Below are 21,095 nucleotides of genomic sequence, written 5' to 3'. Positions count from 1 at the left end.
CACAGGGGTCGGTTCTCTCACCTCTCCTGTTCAACATCTATATGAAGCCGCTGGGCGAGATCATCCGTGGTTTTGGGGTGAGGTACCAGCTGTACGCTGATGATACTCAGCTGTACATTTCCACCCCTAACCACCCCAACGAACTGTCGAAGTGTTGTCCCGGTGTCTGGAGGCCGTGCAGGTCTGGATGGGGAAGAACAGGCTTAAACTCAAACCCTCCAAGACTGAATGGCTGTGGATGCCGGCATCCCAGTACAGTCAGCTGCAGCCATTGCTGACATTGGGGGCGAGTCATTGGCCCCAATGGAGAGGGTCTGCAACTTAGGCGTTCTCCTGGATGGACGGTTGTCCTTTGAAGAACATCTGACGACAGTCTCCAGGAGAGCTTAATATCAAGTACGCCTGATCCGCCAGTTGCGCCCCTTTCTAGACCGGGATTCCTTATGCACGATCACTCATGCCCTTGTCACTTCCCGCCTGGACTACTGCAATGCTCTCTACATGGGGCTCCCCTTGAAGAGCACCCGGAAGCTCCAGCTGGTCCAGAATGCGGCTGCGTGGGTGATAGAGGGAGCTACCCTTGGCTCCAATATAACACCTCTCCTGTGCAAGCTGCATTGGCTGCCTGTGGTCTTCCAGGTGCAATTCAAGGTGTTGGTTACCACCTTTAAAGCGCTCAATGGCTCAGGAACGGGTTATTTATGGGACCGCCTGCTGCCACCGTTTGCCTCCCATCGACCTGTGCGCTCCCATAGGGAGGGCCTCCTCAGGGTGCCGTCAGCCAAACAATGTTGGCTGGCGACCCCCAAGGGGAGAGCCTTCTCTGTGGGGACACCTAGCCTCTGGAATGAGCTTCCCCCAGGACTTCAACAGCTTCCTGACCTCCGGACCTTTCGCCGCAAGCTGAAGATGTACTTATTCTTCCGCGCAGGGCTGGCATAAAACTATTAGTAATTTTAATTAGGTTTTTTATGGTTTTAGTGTGTATTTTAACTAATGGGCCAAATTGAATAGGTTTTTTAATGGGTTTTTAACTGTATATTGTATGTTTTATTGTGTTTTTACCTGGCTGGAAACTGCCCTGAGTCCTTCGGGAGAAGGGCGGTATAGAAATTAAATTATTCTATTCTATTCTATTCTATTCTATTCTATTCTATTCTATTCTATTCTATTCTATTCTATTCTTCAGCTCTTCAGAGAAATTCCTTCAAACAAAAAACAGATAGTCCACTTGCTTCTTGAAAAAGAAACCTTTGTGATGTCCAATTGAATATAATTTTTTAAAAACAATTTGGAGATGCTTTACTCACTCAAGTGAACTTGCTTTTGAATTGGATGATACCTGAATCTTAAACAGAATTGTACTGGTGGGCCAGGTCTGTTAGCACAGATACCCTGGAGAAGCGAAAGAAGCTTCTTGGATGAGAAACGAAACATCTTCAAAGAAAAACCAGAAAAAGCATCTATGGCATGCGTGCCGGAAGTGGCACACAGAGCCATCTCTCCAGGCATGCAAGCCATTGCCTGTTGCTCTTCTGGGTTCCAGCACACCAGCCAGCTAGTCTTCATGCATGCATGCATACCAGAAACTGGAAGACCAGGTGGCCAATGCACATCTGCGTGCTGGAAATCAGAAGATCATCTTCCCAGCACATGCGTACGCACTGGCCAGCTGGTCTTCGCACATGCATGTCTAGTCTGATGAAAAGAATGACTAGGAGAGACATGATAGCAGTGTTCCAATATCTCAGGGGCTTCCACAAAGAAGAAGGAGTCAAGCTATTCTCCAACACACCAGAGGGCAGGACAAGAAACAATGGGTAAAAACTAATCAAGGAGAGAAGCAACTTAGAACTAAGGAGAAATTTCCAGACAGTTAGAACAATTAATAAGTGGAACAACTTGCTTGCAGAAGTTGTAAATGCTCCAACACTGGAAGTTTTAAAGAAAAGATTAGATAACCATTTGTCTGAAGTGGTGTAGGGTTTCCTGCTTAAGCAGGGGGTTGGACCTTCAAGGTCCCTTCTAACTCTGTTATTCTATTCTATTCTATTCTATTCTATTCTATTCTATTCTATTCTATTCTATTCTATTCTATTCTATTCTATTCTATTCTATTCTATTCTAGCATATAGAAGAAGCTGGAATTGCCTACGTTTTTTAAAAAGTTAAGCTTGGTGAGATCAGATTTCTAGCTTTCACTGAAAATTGGGCCCAAAACTACACAAAGGATGTTAGATGACACAAAAGACGTTTGGGTGAACTCAAGTACATAATGTTTTCAATTTGATAAAAAAGATATGAAGATGCGTTTTTCTTTTCACCAAGATTCCATGAATATATACTGTAGCCCCTTTGACATTTTTCATTACTTTTCTATGACAATTAGTAATACAGTAAGAACGTACAGCTCCTCATGCTGCCAATATTGCAGAAATAGCCATAAACATGCAAGAAAATTCCATACTGTGATTGGTATGGAGCAGATGGTGAATGAGTTGTTCTGTCACAGTGCAGCCGTCTCAGGTTTCCAGACAATGTGAAATCCGACCCTCACAGTCCAGGTTTTATTATTAATTTGTGTTGATGCATACAGTATATGCTATTTTTATAGTTTATTACATTTTCCTTTCCTTTTAGCTTACATTTCATAGTAGACTGTCAGATTCCACCTCCATTTTATCTTCATAGTTACTCTTGCTGTAGGCTGGGCTGTGAGATGTCCCAGCTGAAGAGACCAGAAATTTAAGCTTTCGATATCCTCCATGAAAGAATCATTTTGGTTTCTAAATCTGAATCGATGGAAGGTGTGGAAAGGATTCAGAGAGTGAGAGTGTGAAAAGCATTAGGATCAAGAAGGCCTGTTCAGCTTTATAACTACTGAAAAATGACAATTGGCTTGGGGTTTTGGCATGTATGTGCCTATAGGATCTTTCAGCATCACAATGACAAAAGCAATGTCATGGAATATTGATGCAATTTCCACTCTCTTGAGACATGTGTGATGTGATGCATCCAGGAAAGAGGTGGGGCTTCTGTTGTCATGCTGTGATGTTGCTTTCATCAATCTGATCTTCTTGCAACACCCACCCACACCCACTATATACCAGTGTTCTGGCATTCAGCTGGTAGAAATACTTTTAAAGCTTTATTAAACCATAACTTTAATTTGAGTAAGACATTTAGTTGTGAAAAAAACTCAGCAACTGAGATATGAATGCCAATAAGCTACTTAGGGCTATAAAAAGTCATCTTAAATGATGTTGTTAGAAGAAATATCCATCTGGGTTCAGTTCCAAGTGGGGACAAAGACACTGGAAACATGGAGGCTGCTTGGAAAGATGATTTAATAGTGGTCAGGATCACATGGCTTGAGTTCCTGAACAGAAAAGGGCTGAGATCCTGTGTGCTCCCTGGCTTTATGCTTTTTCTGAGCTTTGAACTTTCTGGGGCACAGGAAGAGTATCCTGATTGGCTGTCAGACTCCCAGGGGGTGAGGGTCTTAGCTAGCCTTGCTGGCTGATGTAATCTTCCCAGGTGCCATGTGGTGAGTTTCTGTTCTAAATGGGTTCTATTATGATGCAGATGATGGTTGACAAAGGTGGGGGGGGGAAATGAGTGAGCTTAGCTGAGGCTTTAATGGCCCATTGACAAAGGTGGGGGGGGAGGCAGGAAGCTGCTTTGTCTTTAAAACATGTTTCTCCATTTCTCATCCAGGGAAATATATTCTGCCTTTTAAGTATTTTCGAAAATATTTCATTCTTGTAGGAGGGGGGTAGGTGCTAAATTCCTACAATGTCTAGCAGCCAATTAGTAGCCAAGATATTTCAGTGCACGAACAATGGGATCCTTGAACTTTTCATAGGTCAGCAATCTGACTGATCCACTGTGGATCAACTGGATTTTTAAGGGCTCTTTTTAAGTCTGACTGGCTAAAGTACAATTTGCAATTGGTGCACTAGCTGTAATTGTGTGAATGTGCTCTTCAACTCAGCTGACCCCTGCAAATTCAGTGACAACCAGGAGAAGGTTCAAGGAGCATTTTCACTGAAGGATTGAAGTTTCCTGAAGAAGATTCACCTCGGTTTCAGACCCCCAGTCTTTTCCTTACCAACAATTTAATTTCATCTTGTTCTCCAACTTTTCAGTCTATTGAAATCAGGCAATGTTTAAGATGCTAATTGTCTCCTTGTATCTGAAAGAGAGAAAGCAATAGAGCTAGGACTTGCTAGCATACTGAAGGCACTGTGAAGATCCGAGTGATTGTCCCAATAGTTTCATGTATATGTTAAACAAGAAAAAAATGTGAAACAGCATACAGATCAATGACCTATAAGTGTCAAGCATCATTGATGGTAACAAAAGCCTCTAAGTGCTCCAAAAAGCACCTTATAACAGGACTATAATTAAAAAGCTATTTTGTGCTGAGAAAGAATATTTTCAGTAAGTCATACAATGCCATCCCCACTTCCCTTAAGCATGGAATTAGTCCCTCCCTAGCCTATTTAGTCAGCCAGGACAGACAAGAGTCGATCAAAGATGTGAGAGGGCTCATTCTTGAAAAACTCGAGAAGCGGTTTCCCAGATAAAATCCAAGTAAGGCGGGCCAGTTTTAACTCCTACTCTATTGCAGCACTCCCAGAAATTTTAGAGCTCGCTCTCTCCGTACTACTAACTAAATCCATTCAAATTCAAGCCTCTCTGTTGCCCCCACCTTACGGACTCTTCCGAGTGGATGCAGCCGGCGCTAGGACCCGGTGGGAGCGATGTGTGCGGACCATCCGCAGCTCTCCAGTCTACCGTGACTGGTGGGTAGCGATGACGGCAGGGCGGAGTAGCTAAGGCAGCGGTTCTTAAGTCCCGTATTTTCTTTCACCTCGGACGCTTTCGGCTCTGACTTGACGAGTCAGGGCAGATAAGGACGCGCGGGGGAAAAAAGACTTACGGCAGCTGTAAGGGCAGCAGATGAAGTTCGGCAGGGAAGCTCCTGATGCGAGGTTGGCCACGAGGACGCGGCGCCCGCAAGCACCGGTGAAGGATCGCACGGTGAGTGACTTTCTCTCTCTCTCTTTTTGGCGTGTCCGCCCGCCCTTGTCTGGAATCTCTTCCCAGCCGGTTTACGTGCATGTGTATTGGAAAGCTCTTACTCTGATCTGTTGCTCAGTTGCTAATGGCCCTGCAGTTTTTTGGCTTGGAAAATGAACGTGTGTGGCTCAGGAGACAAGCGAGCGTGTGTGAAGGCAGCCACTCCCTTCTTCTCCTTGATCTGGGGCTCCGGGGGTTGAGCAAAGCCAGAAATCAGACCCTCCCGGGGAAGAAGGAGCCCAAGACAGAGAAAAGGTTGAAGGGCGGTCTCGCTGTTGTCCTTGAAAGTTTGGAGGCAGCGGTGGTCGGCAGTCTCCTAGGTTGTGTCTGGATGCAGAGTGGTGGAATGCAAAGGCTTTTTTTTTTTTTTTTTTGGCGGGGTGGTGGTGATAGTGGTGGAGGGAGGGGGAACTCCTTGTTTATCTTTCCGGATCCTCCAGGTTTAGAAATGGTCGCGGCCAGATTCAGCATCATCTCTGCTGAAAGGATCGAGGGACGCTCGCAAAGGTGGTTTGCGGGGTTTGCTGTCTGTCCGGGTGTCTTGAAAAACAATCTCCATCCCCAAGATTTTGGTTTTCTTTGACTTTAGATGTCAAAACCCTCGACTAAGCTACAGTTTCGTGCCTATCCAGGAAAAAATCCCCTCCCTCTCTCTTTAAACTGCAATAGTGGAGTGAAATCCGTCATTGTTCAATGGGATGCTTCCTCCCAAATTATAAGAGTTCACGTCTTAATAAATACACCAATTGATCTTCCAAGAATGCAGAAAGCCTCCTTTGCTCTCTATTTCTACTTTTTATAAATGGTTGCCTTGAAGTTCCTCTTTCTGCTGCCTCTCTGAATTTCTTTTGATGATCGTGATCTCTGGTTAGAAGCTGAGAGTGTGAGGGAAAAAGTTTTCCAGTGGATCTGCTCAGTCATATAATTGCAGGCATTTCTGAGATAGGCTAACTTAAAAGCTGCAGATGATTAATGTCCGAGCAGTTCCACCAGCATCACACTATTGCTACAGGTAGAAATGAAGGCACACATTTTCTACTCCTTTCCTGGGTGGAAGCTTTTCGGAGTACTGACCAAAATTGCAGTCAGTTGATGATTAAACCTTTCACCTGATATATGGGCATTTTTATTTTCTTCCTCCGATGTGCATTCAGTATTTCACTAGATTGAATTCACATATTGCACTAAACAAAGCTCTGGTTTCATTCTGGTCACTTGGCAAATTATTGTTTATTCAGTAAATCATGGTCTATAAACCATGGCAGAATGCAGTCTGTGCACTTGAACAGTGAGTTTATCCTTGGCTTGGCTAATTTATGCAACAAGTATGTCCACAATGTCCCACGGATACAATCAATTCTTCCTGAGATTAAAATCTGTACAAGGTTATTTCAGCGTGTAAGTCTTGGCATGCATGCAAAGGACTGTGGTATTATTTCTTTGGTGTGTATGCTACTTTTATCTAGACAGCATACTAAAAAGCAGAGACATCACCCTGCCAATAAAAGTTTATAGTCAAGGCTATGGTTTTCCCAGTTGCAATGTATGGCTGTGAAAGTTGGACCATTAGAAAGACTGAGATCCAAAGAATTGAGGCCTTTGAACTATGGTGCTAGAGAAGACTCCTATGAGTCCCTTGGACTGCAAGGTGATCAAACCAGTCAGTCCTAGAGGAGAGCAACCCTGACTGCTCTTTAGAATGCCAGAACCTGAAGATGAAACTCAAATACTTTGGCCACCTAATGAGAAGGAAGGACTCACTGGAGAAGAAATTGAAGAGAATGCTGGGAAAGATTGAGGGCAAAAGAAGGGGATGATAGAATGAGATGGCTAGATAGAGTCACTGAAGTGTGAGCCTAAATGGACTCCAGGGGATGGTAGAGGATAGGAAGTCTGGAAGAACATTGTCCATGGGGTTGCGATGGGTCGGACATGACAACTAACAACATACTACTTTTCACTGTTCCTTCCAGCAAAGTACAGAGGAAAAACAAAGGGAAAAACAATTTACAATAAATAGCACAATAAATGCAAGCATGTAACATTTAAATTACTGGGGCAACAGTCCTTTAATAATAGGTGTCCTATTGAGTTGGGCTATTAATCCTAGGTGAGCAACTATGACTTTCAAGGCTTAGTACTAAGGCCAGTACTAAGGTTTTCTAGAACAGGGCTCTCCAACCTTGGTCCCTTTAAGACTTGTGGACTTCAACTCCCAGAGTCTCTCAGCCAGCAAAGCTCCGCCAGCAAAGCTCCTGTTCTAGGAGATATCTATATATGGGGTGATATCACTGAAAAGATCTCAGTTCTAGTCTCCACACTGTTGATCAAACATTTAAGTAGAAACATGATTCAATAACATTTCAGGTAATTTTCTCTGATCTGAACAATACTTAGAGGAATAAGTAAGCTTGTATGTTTCAGCTCGCCTAAAAGTTAGCAGTCTTCCTGACCTTCCTGACTGCAGCAAGCAAGATGAATGGGTTGGCAGAGTCAGTACAAAAAGAAGAGGCTGGGCAACTTGCCTGATGGCCACAACAATAAAAAAATAGTTCACTCATTGCTTAGTCAGAGAAAGACTGTTGAGATTAGGTCAGTAATTTAATTGTAGCCAGGTGTTATTCCTAGAGCTCTAGCTGAACAGAACAAATGCCCCGGCCTTTTGCTGAAAAACACAATGTTGCGGCATACACCACATTCAATACAGATTAAGGCAACAGCTCCATACAGAGTAGGTTTCTACTCCTCCATCAAAGTGCCTCAGCCTACATCTCTGATCCTTCTACTATTACCAACAGGAGGTCTCTACTCTTGTGAGTAAAGACTTTACTATTAATATATGAAGAGGCTTTATAGTTATTTCCCTTAGGCTAATCAACTTGTCCTAATGAAGTATTTATGTTGAATTTGAGAATCCTGGTGAGGCAGTCTTTTGTAGGTTGTTACCTTTGTGTTTTTTTTTTAATTTACATTTATATCCCGCCCTTTTCCGAAGACTCAGGGCGGCTTACAGTGTATAAGGGCCAAAAGATAATAGCCTCATACACAATATATACTCAGTCTAGTTTGTGAATTAATAATAAACTAACCAGGCAGTTTGGGTTTGTACTAGAAGTTAAACACAAAAACTACCTTAGGATGTTGTATGAGACACATATTTCCTTGACCTGGTTAATTGGACTGTGTAGACCAATTTTTCAACACTGAGTTACCAATTATCAGAGCCAGCAAAAGTATAACTTTCATCAAATGATCATTTATAATAAATGAATTAGTTCTGTTTATTTTAATGTAATTTACTTTACAAATACAAACTGGTTTAAAGCTAACTTTAGATGTATTTTGGGGGGATGGAACATCTTTTTTTACTAAGGACATTATTATTCAGAAGCAATTTAGAATAAAAATTTTAGATATCTTATTGGTTATGAATGTCCAAAGTAGCTGATGTTAGTTTACCATTGCAGGAGATTAGTAACTGCACACTCTTTATTTATTTATTTATTTTAATTTTTTTTATTTTATTAAATTTTTATACCGCCCTTCTCCCGAAGGACTCAGGGACAGCCGAAATAAAATACAGAGTATATACAATTAAAAGAAATTAAAATAAACTATTACTAAATGGCCGGTAATTAAAAGATTTAAAAATTTAAAATATTACTAAAACCCCAATTTAAAAACCACTATTTATGCCAGTCCTGCTTGAATGAATAAATATGTTTTTAGCTCACGACGAAAGGTCCGAAGATCAGGCACTTGACATAAGCCAGGGGGGAGTTCGTTCCAGAGCGTCGGTGCTCCCGCAGAGAAGGCCCTACTCCTGGGGGCCACCAGCCGACATTGTTTGGCGGACGGCACCCTGAGAAGGCCCTCTCTGGGAGCGTCTGGTCGATGGGAGGCATAAGGTAACAGCAGGCGGTCTCGTAAGTACCTGGGTCCTAAGCCATGGAGCGCTTTAAAGGTGGTAACCAGGATCTTGAAGCGCACCCGAAAGACTACAGGAAGCCAGTGCAGACTACGGAGCAGTGGTGTTACATGGGAGCCACGAGCGGCTCCCATTACCACTCGCGCAGCTGCATTCTGGACTAACTGCAGCCTCCGGGTGCACCTCAAGGGCAGCCCCATGTAGAGAGCATTGCAATAATCCAGCCGAGACGTAACCAGAGCGTGAGTGACTGTGCATAAGGCATCCTGGTCAAGGAAGGGACGCAACTGGCGAACCAAGCGAACTTGGTAAAAGGCCCTCCTGGTGACGGCCGCCAGATGTTCATCAAAGGACAGCCGACCATCCAGGAGGACGCCCAAGTTGCGAACCACCTCCTTTGGGGCCACTAACTCGCCCCCAACAGTCAGCTGCGGGAGCAGCTGACTGTACCGGGGTGCCGGCATCCACAGCCACTCCGTCTTGGAGGGATTGAGCTTGAGTCTGTTTCTCCCCATCCAGACCTGTATGGCTTCCAGGCACCGGGACAGCACTTCGACCGCTTCGTTGGGGTGGTCCGGGGTGGAAAAGTACAGCTGAGTATCATCAGCGTACAGATGATAACTCACCCCGAAACCACTGATGACCTCACCCAGCGGCTTCATATAGATGTTGAACAGGGTAGGCGAGAGAATCGACCCCTGAGGTACCCCACAAGTGAGGCCCCTCGAGGACGACCTCTGCCCCCCTGTCAACACCGTCTGCGACCGGTCGGAGAGATAGGAGGAGAACCACCGATAAACGGTGCCTCCCACTCCCAATCCCTCCAACCGGCGCAGCAGGATACCATGGTCGATGGTATCAAAAGCCGCTGAGAGATCTAATAGGACCAAGGCAGAGGAACAACCCCTGTCCCTGGCCCTCCAGAGGTCATCCACCAACGCGACCAAAGCCGTCTCCGTGCTGTAACCGGGTCGGAAGCCGGACTGGAACGGGTCTAGATAGACAGCTTCCTCCAGGTGCCGGGGAAGCTGCCACGCAACCACACTCTCTACAACCTTCGCTAAAAAGCGAAGGTTGGAGACTGGACGATAATTTCCCAAAATAGCTGGGTCCAGGGAAGGCTTCTTCAGGAGAGGTCTCACCACCGCCTCCTTCAAGGCGGCTTTGTACCATTTTGTTTGGTCCTTTATAAAGCTACTTCCCTTTAATATAGATTATTAAAATTTCAAATGTGCCAACTAATAAAAAATAATTATCTATTTTGTTATATAGAATAATGTTGAGGAAAAATACCTGTAATAAGTTTTAGTTTTGAAAATATCTATTAAAATAATCATGTATCATTTCATCAGAGTCATTTTTAAATAAGTTTTTTTTTAATGTGAAGTGATAGTACTATCCTAAATATACCTTTGTTAAATATATCCATTGATAACATATACCTAAATCATAGGCTTACTTCAGGATTATCTCAGGATTGACATAAATGGCTGGTGATGTTATGGAATTCTGAGAAGAGTTTTTTTCTATAATTCTTTTCATATGTGAAAAGTTTATGGTTGCAGTTTTGAACAAATGGTAACTTCTTGCTATATATAAATGCAGGAATTGTATTTGTTCTAGCTTGCACTAGTTCGGACAAGCTAAAACCAAACTATAGTTCTACATTCAGGTTTAGGTAAAGCCATTATTTTCTGTGGTTCATTGTAACATTAGGCTCTACCTATTATGGTTTTTAGAAAGTTCAGGGAAGGTATGTGTGTAACTGTAAATCCAGTTGCTTTGAATGGAATATACCAGATTACTATCAACAAAGGGACTTTCATATCCATTTCATTACCTTCAAAAGTGCTTGAAGATATCTTTTTATTGCTTTGCTGACTTCATATACTGAGAATGTCTGACAATCGGTTTTTCTGCAGGTAACAAAACAATTAAACAGCAAGCTCCTTTTATGTTGCAGAGAAGAGAGAAATGACCAAGCTGTTGTAAATTTCAACCCTTCTCTTTTTCCTTAGACTTCTGATGGAGACCTGCAAAGCCTTCAGGCTTGAACGTCTCTTAAGGGACCTTAGTTTTAAAGGCAAACATTTATTCCAAAGAGAAGGTAGAGCAACAGCATCTCAACAGCAAAGAAAAATATTCCTCCCTTACATGTCAGGCTCAAAGATTAAGCAGTGCTCCCTGCTTTTTTCTCTTTCTCTCCCTGTTCCCTATCACAACAATACTATGCAAAACAGGAAATCTTATTACATTTCTTCTCAATAAAGCCATTTTAATGTTCAATATTCATAATCTAGTTTTCTAAATTCGTATTTTAATGAAGTTCATTTAGGTTTTGGCTCTGTTCAGCATTTGATTATTATTTCCATTCTATTTTTTTTTGGTAGTTTTTAATGAGTCAATTTAAAAGGGGAAAAAAGGCTTATGATAGATGTTTAATTAGAAGTTAGGATACAAACCATAAGTGGACAGAGTATTTTAGCATTTAACATTCTCAGCTATTAGTTCATATGTATTTTATTTCTGACACAATTATAATACATATTGTGTAATATTTTATTCCCTATAAAGGAATGTTCTAATGTTTTGCTACTACCAATATGTGGTGATAGTAATCGGGTATGAAACTGCTTGGATATCAATGGTATGCAAACTCTTTTTGGCTGTTACGTAATTGCCTAAGGCAAGCCTCTCAACTTAATCTTCTCTAGCTATACTAAAGTTGCAAGACTGAGCCCCCCTGCCAGTTTGGGGAGATTACAGTTTGGGGAGATTACAGGTAGTCCTTGATTTACGACCACAATTGAGCCCAAAGTTTCTGTTAAGTGAGACATTTGTTAAGTGAGTGTTAAAGGACATTTTTATGACCTTTCTTGTCACAGTTGTTAAGTGAATCACTTCAGTTGATAAGTTAGCAACCTGGTTGTTAAGTGAATCTGGCTTCCCCATTGACTTTGCTTGTCAGAAGGTCACAAAAGGTGATCAGATGGCCCATATTTATGATCATAGCAAAGGTCATAAATATGAACCGGTGGCCAAGCATCTGAATTTTGATCACATGGTCATGGAGATGTTGCAAAGATTGTAACTATGAAAATTGGTCATAAGTCACCTTTTCCAGGGCTGTTGTAACTTTGAATGGTCACTAAACAAACTGTTGTATATTGAGTCTATCTGTATTCTGAATGCATCAGGTGCTTATTTAAATATGGCCAATAGTTTGAAATCAAAACCCTCCCAACCATAATGTGCAATTGTAAACCCACTTCAATTTCCACAAGTCCTGCTGTGCTGCCTCATTGTGGCAGCTGTGTGTGTGTGTGTGTGTCTGGGTAGAATGAGCAAAGAATACCAGGAGTGTATGATGACAGTAAATAATCCCAAGAGGCCACCCAAGGCTTGAAGATTGTCACAGCTGCCCCATTACAGCAAGCAGAAACCTACTGTATATTGGGTAGCCACACAATACAGAAAGATGCTAGAGACAGATGATCCCTATAGTGGCAATAGCAAAGACAAAATATTCTGCAGGAGTTCAGGGCTACTTGCAAAGGTCAGAATTGGACTGTTTTTCTCTGTCACTATCTATGAAAATGGAAATTGAAGTAGACTGTGAAGAATATTGGGCATTTGAACTTTGATGTTGGAGAAGACTACTGAAAATAAACATAACTAAAATATAAAAAAAATTGAGAATATACATAAAAATATACAATGATAATATAAAATATGAAAATATACATAGTTAGGCAAGAAAACAAACACATGGATCATAGGACAAATCAATTTAGAGTTCTCACTTTTGAGACTCAAATTATATGTTGGGCACATTCAGAGAATTAGCTCTGGAGAAATCTATCATGCTGGAAAGAGTGGAAAGAAAGAAAAAGACAATGACTCGGAAGAAGATGGATAGATTCAATTACAGAGGCAATGGGCAAACTATATTGGGCAATGTGAAGGACCAGTTGGGGACAGATAATTCTGCTACAAAATCTATTTATCTTAACCAAAATCTGTCTTGGTTAAAAACTGACACCAATCTGATGGCACATAAAATCAAGCCCACTTCAATATCTGATTTTTTAATTGTTTGACAGCAATTTTTGTTTTGTAGTTCTAAACCACAATTAGAATAATTCAGAAATAGACCTAAAGAACTCACAATGAGTGAAAATATATTCATTTATAAAAAGAAAGAGGACATATAAAATTAAACATCAAACAAGGTTGGCAACTGGGTTGTGTAGCTTCTGCAGATTCTTTACTTCTGGTAGTAGTAGATTATTTTAAATTGGGATGAAGAATCAGTATCACCATTGCTCAACATTGACCTATTTTTTTTACATCTACATATATTGAAGCTTTTCAATAATTTACAAAGAATGCCATTTCTACTCATGAGGAAAATGAGAAGGGCCTCCTCTGCCATCATTCTTGGCGTGCTCAAAAAGAACTATGTGCTAAAAAAAACCCCATACTTTTCATTTCCAAATCTGTCATGATCTCAAATCCACATGAAGCATGAACAGTTTAGCTTCTTCCCAACAGTTTATGGTTAATTTTGAAGCTATAGAAGAATGATGGCAAACCTTTTCGGTACTGAGTGCCCTAACCGGAATGTGTGCACATGCCCATGCCGGAGTGCCGAAAACCCGAAGACCAGCTGGCTGGTGCACATGAGCGTGCTGACCAGCTGTTCTTTGGGTTTTCGGCGCTCCGGCGCATGCAAAGACTACCTAATGCAACAGAAACCAGAAGAGCCGCTGGCGACAGTGCACATGCCCAAAGAGAGGGCTCTGCATGCCACCTCTGTCATGTGTGCCATAGGTTTGCTATCATGGCTAGTCCCATTTTATTGAAGATTCCAGACCCAAAAGCGCTGCTTTATACTTTGAATATTAATGCCTGACTGCCTCCCTGTCTTCTTTTCCCCATTCCACGAATTAACATGCTTGCAAACTAGCATAGCAAACTCATTGTAATGGTTATTATTATTCTGATGTGATTCTAATCAAGGCACTATGCTTATTTACATTGGGCTAAATTTATTCAAATGCTTTTATATTTAAAAAACAACACATGGCACCACTAACTAATATTACTTGATCCTGAAAAAGCTAAACAGGTTCAGACCGGCTAGTAATTGGATAGAATACTTCAATAAAACTTGAAGTTGTAGAAAATTGATTTTTTTTAAAAAAAGATAGTTTACATTTCTATATTAAGTTGTATATTATTCCATAATGAGATGGAGATATTATGTAGCCTCGTAAGCCACATTTGACTAGCAGGAGATTTAAAATTAATTTAACAACTTGATAAAAAAACCAATATTTATAGGTTGGCTATTCTTTTGATATAATACTTTGATAAAAACAATATCCATATCCTAATACAATGCAGACTCTTTACAAGGACACCTTAAACGTAAGAAAGATTTTTCTTCATTAATTGTAAGATGATAGAAACAAAATATTAAATGAACTAAAGCTCACATAGTTAAGGAGACAAAGGCAAGTTAACTCTTAGTATTGTGGATGACATGGCTGTAGATTTTTCCTTGAAATTATTGAACTGGGTGAAGTAGAATTGGATTAGATATTGATTGAGTCTAGTTGATTTAAGCAAACGTGTTTCTTTTCACCTTTTTTATTATGATATTTATGCATATTGGATCGGAGTCAGTTTCTGATTACAGCTGCTCTCTCCCTCCCTCTTGGTTTCCACTCAACAATTCAAGCTATTGTGCAAGGAAGATGTTTGAATGGAAGCTTTCTCCACTGCATGTGGTCTGCATAGGAAATGTGATTACCCTCTCTTTAACAGAATTTCTCAATTAAAAATACTGACATCACTGGCAGTTTCAAAACAAACAAACAGTTGGCCTTTCTGATTTTCCTATTTGACCTCTTGCCCTGGAATGAGTAAACAAAGCAAAATTAGTCAATTGAAGAGTCTGAGCTATTTCCCCATTTTATAGTAAAGGCTTGGAAGACAGAGAAGTTCTCTTTTTTAAAACTGTTTCTCCTTTAATTAACTCTATTACAGTATTTACAGAGTTGGTATAGGAAGAATAGGAAAAGAATAGTCAAAAGGAATAACAGAAGGACTCATAGCAGGATTACTTATATAATAGCTAAATTCTGTGCTGAAGCCATAAGACCTCACTGGGTAAGTTTAGACCAACAACAGACAAAGGTGATTTATTTTAATGAGATTTTATTACATTCGCAAATTGCATTTAGCTGTTTTAAATTTTATGATCTGGTCTTAGACTGTTATAAAATGTGTGTTCGTTGTAGCTGCCTGCAGGAAAAGTTTGTAAGCTTATTATTTCTGCCAAATATATGCAGTATGGTTGTGTTTACATCTGTGTAGAAAAATCTCATTTATAAACCAATGTAGATCCTATAATTATTGTATATTACAAAAGCTAGAGTAATTACAACTCACCACAGCCAACTCGCCATGGGACAACTAGCCTCAGGACAATTCAAGGTGGGATAACTCAAGAGAGGTGCAAGTAGAATTGCAGCTCACTTCAACCTTGAGGACTTCTAACTTGAGAAGGTTCAAATCTAAAGCAAGACAAGGCTCACTACAGTTCACTTGCCCCTCTCTTCAGCTGAATTTTCCTGTTGGTTGTGATGAGTTGTCCTGCAGTGAGTGATGGGTGGGTTGGCCAGCCAAGTCAGCCAGGGTAAAATGGCTAGGGCAAATAAGCCGCAGTGAGTTGTCCTACACTCCTAATACAATAGGGTTTTACATTGACTATGCCTCCTTATAATCTTGAAAAAGGAAGCTGGAATTTGTGCAGCCAAAGAACTTATTCAAATACTGAGCTCAAATACTGAGCTCTCAAAATGCACAGAAGTAGTTGATCTTAGCAGCAGGGCTTATTTATGAGTGAAAGTATGAATCTAGCGTTCTTTTATTTCATCTGTTCAATCATGTAAATCAAATATGGGTTCTGTATCCAAATACAGGTTCAGATGGCTCCATTTTAATATAATTTAGCAGTTTCCTATAGATCAAAGAATGCATACGCAGGTAATACTGATGTATCATAGCTGTTTTAAAGGTGTTACAAACCACAAGCATAATAATAATCATAAAACTGGACTAAGAATATAAAATACATTAAAATATGAAATCTATACTAGCAGACTAAATACATAACAGTATGATTGTGCTTACAACTATGTAGAAAGATCTAATTAACAAGCCAACGTAGATCCTATAGTTATTGCCGATTACAAAATCTAGAGAAATTACATTGACAGAAATGTTTTAGCTTTACAGTATTCAAGACTATCAAAATGAAACACCCTTCCCACTCAGGTTATGCTTATATTGCAAAAGCTATGAAAGAAATGCACAGTGCAATCATGTTACAGACAATGTGTATGTATTAAAATGTGTTTGAATCAATATTAGTCAAGTTACTTGTTGTATCCAGGTGGAGAACAAATGTCATTTACATTAGGCATCGGATTAAAGTAATCCAAGGATTTTTTCTGCTATATTGCATGATCCTTTCCAGGGGTATCAAACTGGTGGCCTGCTGGGGTGGATGCATAACGTGCGGACACACCCACTCCAGCTCTGCAGAGGCAAAAATGTCACGATATATCACAATATGTCACATGACACGATCGAGTTTGACATCCATGCTTTATTGTATAAATGGGATATTTTGATAAAAATTTATAAATATGTTTCGCTCAAAGGCTTGCTTCTTTCCATGAGTAATTTGTTTTCTATTTGTAAAGCTATATGTTAATTGTTTTCAGAGAATGTCAGATTAGGAGAAATTTGGTGCATGGCTGCCAGAATGTATTCTGCATTTATCAAAGGCAGGTTTTTTTATTTTTAGTGAAACAAAAATTGTTTTATTATTTGTATCTCCTTCCTTTTATGTTTGATATCAAGGAATTTTAAACCTATTTGGCTATCTTGAAGATTTTTGTTTTCATCCAACAGTAATGCTATGTAAAAGGCCAGCGGTCTCTAAAGTTGAACGACTATGCTTACCATTTTAGTCTGCTCTGTGTATGAATATAGTTGATTAAATTTACACTGTACTTGCTTGTAAGCAAACTGACAGGCCTGAACTGACATAAGGTATTAATAATAATAATAATTATTTTAAATAAATAATAGCTATTTGCTCATTTATGCCCCCATCTCTGTTGCTGAAGCTAGGATTTTCTCAAAAGGAAATGGGAGATGTAATATATGAGTCTTATTTCCTGGATTTATATTGTAGCTATTGTGTACTCTGCCATTTGATAAAAGGAAAGGTATAAAGCATTGGATATTTATTTATTCATACTATTCATTTCTGGCCTTTCTGGCCATAGACCATTCAGGGTGGTTAACAATAAAAAAAAAGATGACAGACATTTTAAAAAATAAATCTTATGGAACAGCTGAATCACTAACTCAGAATGAAAAGGCCAGACTGAAGAGGAAACTCATGATTTCTGGAAAAAACTGTGTAGTGAAAATGGTACTGAAAAAGGACCAAATCACTTCATTGTCATGGAGGTTACTCTATTGAAACTGCAATATTTGACCTTTGGCAACTAGAATGAACTCCACAATGAAAGAAAGGTGTACTTCAAACCAGGAAGTTACCATGATGGTTTTCTAACTGTGTCCGTGAAGCTATGGAAGTCAAGAAGCCTTTCTTTTGGTAACAGAAAACTTGTACTAATAAGAACTTTAAACTAATTGAATGATCAACCAAGTGTAAGAGCAATTCAGTTTTATTAAGTGTAAAGACTAAATTGGGGCAAAAGTCTTTAACATACACGTTGATGAAGTCTGAGTTGTCTCTAATTAATCAGGAAAAAGATTTTGAGGTCATTGTAGCTACTTCAGTGGATATATCAGTGTGTGGAATTATGAAAATGAAACAGTCCATGCCAGTGTTTATTAGAAAAGGGATATTGAATATAAAATTGCCAACATTGTGATGCTCTTATATAATCTGTTGTATACCTTCATTTGAAAACAATGTGTGGTTCTTATATTTGTAAAATTTAAGACTAGATCTATAAAATGAAGAAGATGGCATCAAAATTATTGATATGTTTTTGAATGCATATTTCATGAGAAACAAATAATACTTTGGGGATTTCCTTAGTTTGGGAAAAAGGACAGTAAAGAAAGACATGATCAAAAAGTATAAAACTCTGTATGTGATGGAGAAAGTAGATAAAAAGAATTTGTCTTCTCAAAACAGTGTGGCCAAAGACCATCCAATGAAGCTGCTTGGAAGGGCATTTAACAGTAAGCATTTCTTAATAAATTAAGCTGAGAAATGATTGTCAAAGATGTAGTAATAGCTTTAAAAGGGGATTGGACAAATCCATGAATGATAGATCTATAAAGGACTATATATCTTGAAGTTTCAGTATCTTCTTTGATATATTGTAGTATGCTTCCAAATATCACTTGCAGGGAAAAAGCAGAAGCAAGGGCTAATTCTCCGTGTCTTTTCTGTGAACAGAGAGATATACGGCTGGCTACTCTGAAAAATAAAATACAAATGTAAGATGATCCAGAAGGCTGTTCTTATATTTTTTAGTGTCAGTATGACATTATATTACTTGGAACGGTATCATTATAAGAATGTAAGATGCATCAATTACAGAATAGTCTGTTTCCTTGATAAGGGAGGATATGCAGCTGGATTAATATGAAAAGAAGTAGATATAGTGCATAAAATAGGGCTGGATGTAAGTATAAGGAGGATTTCAACCTTTTTATTCTACAAATAATTGAAGAACAAACTTTACTAATGCATCATAAAGTATGTTGCATTCATCTGTAATAATCGCTTACAAATTGGTAAGAGGTTAAAAAAATAGATTTAGAATAATATGCTTTTCTTTGAGTTGGTTAGGTTATTTTTTTTAACAATAAGGCTTATAAAGGCCCTGAAATTCATTCTTCTTTCTTTAGATGTGATCTGCGTTTGTAAGAGACAGGGGAGCTAATAGTTTCTTGAACCTTTAATAAAAGGAAGATTATTTCAATTGAATGTGAAGTGCACTTGCAGATAACCTCTCAGCTGATAAGTAAATACTACTGAAATAAAATCAATGGATATTTGTTACCATCTCCCTCATCTAGCCATTTGAAATATCCCTTACTTGTCCTACTTCGTCTAACAATGTTGTCCATATTATTATTAATGAGAAAATTTCTAATAGGACATTTGTGACGGACAATTGTAGTAAAACATGAACAAATGGAACTAGAGCCTCATTATGCCTTGTGTTTGATTTAAATGGGAATATGCCTTTGGGGCCTTCCAAACTTTCTAATACTTTTTGAAGAATCATTTAATTTAAATTAATTAGAAACTGGTATTCTATAAACAAAGCACCAGCTTCCAACATGTTCTTTTATTTCAAGAATGCCTCTGGATCCAGATGGATTACGTAAGTTTTCTTTGAAAATATTGGCGAGTTCCAGTCCATTGCTTAGCTTGGATTTAGGCCCATCTTTTCAGACAAAAGGACAAGAGAAAACTGGAATATTGCAAAGTGTCTTCTGAGAAGAGGGTTAGAGGGAGTAGCAGGTTATATTCTGGTAAATCACTGATTTGCGACTGGAAATGTGTAGTCTCTTTCCCTTATTGGCAACCATTTGGTGAAGAGGCAAATTCTTCATTTTACATTGTATCAGCTTTAAAACTTAGGGACTTAATTAGTTAATTTGTTTTTAATAAAATCCAAGAGCAGGCTAAAACTTAAACTTTCAGCAAGCTGTATCAATAATTATAAATTAATTGTAGACTGAAATGTAAGATGATTTTTATGAGCAAGACCAATTTCTTGATTTCTAGGTCTCTGCCATCTCTCTGGTTTGAAATCGGGATAGAGGGAGCGAACTGATACAATTCCTCTTGCTGGAGAATCTATTTTATTCTCCAAGTTTATAACACATTCAGGCAATGGATCCGGCAACATTTATCCCAATAAAGGCCAGATGGGAATATTGGATGCCAGTACCTAGAGGCACACAGTTTGCTTTCAGTCAGCAGAATGTAGTGTCATTAACTCCCTGCCAACCAAAGTTCATAAACATCTTAAAGATGATTAAAAATGTACATGTTGAGCACTTTATGTACAGCAATATAGTACCCATCCAAAAGAAACAATGTAGTAATGTGGTGTGACATCATTATGCCTAAAGCTTAGCCACCTTTATTTTACTTCATTAATTACTGCTAGAAACCCTACAAACAACTGCCTTGGCTTTGTGTCTTCCACAGCTGAATATTGTGCCAGCATATGGCTTAAGAGACCCACGCCCAAATGCTCAGTGTCCAACTCTGCTAAATAATGTGTATCATCTTTTGTACATTGCATCCCACTCCTGTGCACTAGTTACCAGTACTAGCAATATCATATCATCCCACATTAGAAAACAACAAGCTCTCATTTGGCTATGGTCAAGGATGCTGAACAAAAAGGCCCTCCCTATCTACTAAAACAATGCACAGCTCATCATAAGATTGAAATCCTGTAGGTCAGCTTGGAAAACAGCTGTTCACTTAACATATAACCAGTTTACGCCTGAGAATCCTTGGAGAAAGGAATGATCCAAGGTACCTTGTGACTTGACCATTAGTGATCCCTCTACTAAACCAACTGGTTTTGACCTGCCTTGCTTTGTATGGTTGAAAGTGAACAGAATTAGGTATGATACTTAAGAAGTGCCTCTGCCCTGTATCAGGCAGGATGGAAAGATTCCCCTTGTTGCAATTGCGGTACTGAGAAGCAAACTATTAAACATATTGTGCAATATTGTCCACAAAGTGCATTCTCTGATTTTCTAGAAGATCTGCATGAAAAAATCGCCTTGTTAGTGGAATTGGACATCCAGTTATAAGTCAACTGCCATACTGCCATAGAAGTTTGACTTATAATTACATGGACTGTGTATATATGTTCTCTTCTGTCATGTTGTCATCATACGCTAAATGATAATAACTGCAAGGAAAAGCAGTATACAGTATATGGAATATGACAATGCAGATGTTTAGAATCTTTGGATA

General features: G+C 39.4%; 1 protein-coding gene across 2 annotated transcripts in view; it reads left to right on the top strand.

Annotated features, from left to right (window-relative positions):
- Positions 1-4,837: 4,837 nt before the first annotated feature.
- SPSB4 (splA/ryanodine receptor domain and SOCS box containing 4) overlaps positions 4,838-21,095 on the top strand; it is a 201,734-nt gene continuing 185,476 nt past the window's right edge. For both annotated transcript variants that reach the window (XM_058188814.1, XM_058188815.1), the window contains exon 1: positions 4,838-5,046. The gene's annotated coding sequence lies outside the window, so the exon portion shown is untranslated. The remainder of the gene's footprint in view (positions 5,047-21,095) is intronic.

Source organism: Ahaetulla prasina, chromosome 6 (genome assembly GCF_028640845.1).
Source record: "Ahaetulla prasina isolate Xishuangbanna chromosome 6, ASM2864084v1, whole genome shotgun sequence".
Taxonomy (NCBI): domain Eukaryota; kingdom Metazoa; phylum Chordata; class Lepidosauria; order Squamata; family Colubridae; genus Ahaetulla; species Ahaetulla prasina.
This window is presented reverse-complemented; position numbering and strand designations above follow the sequence as displayed.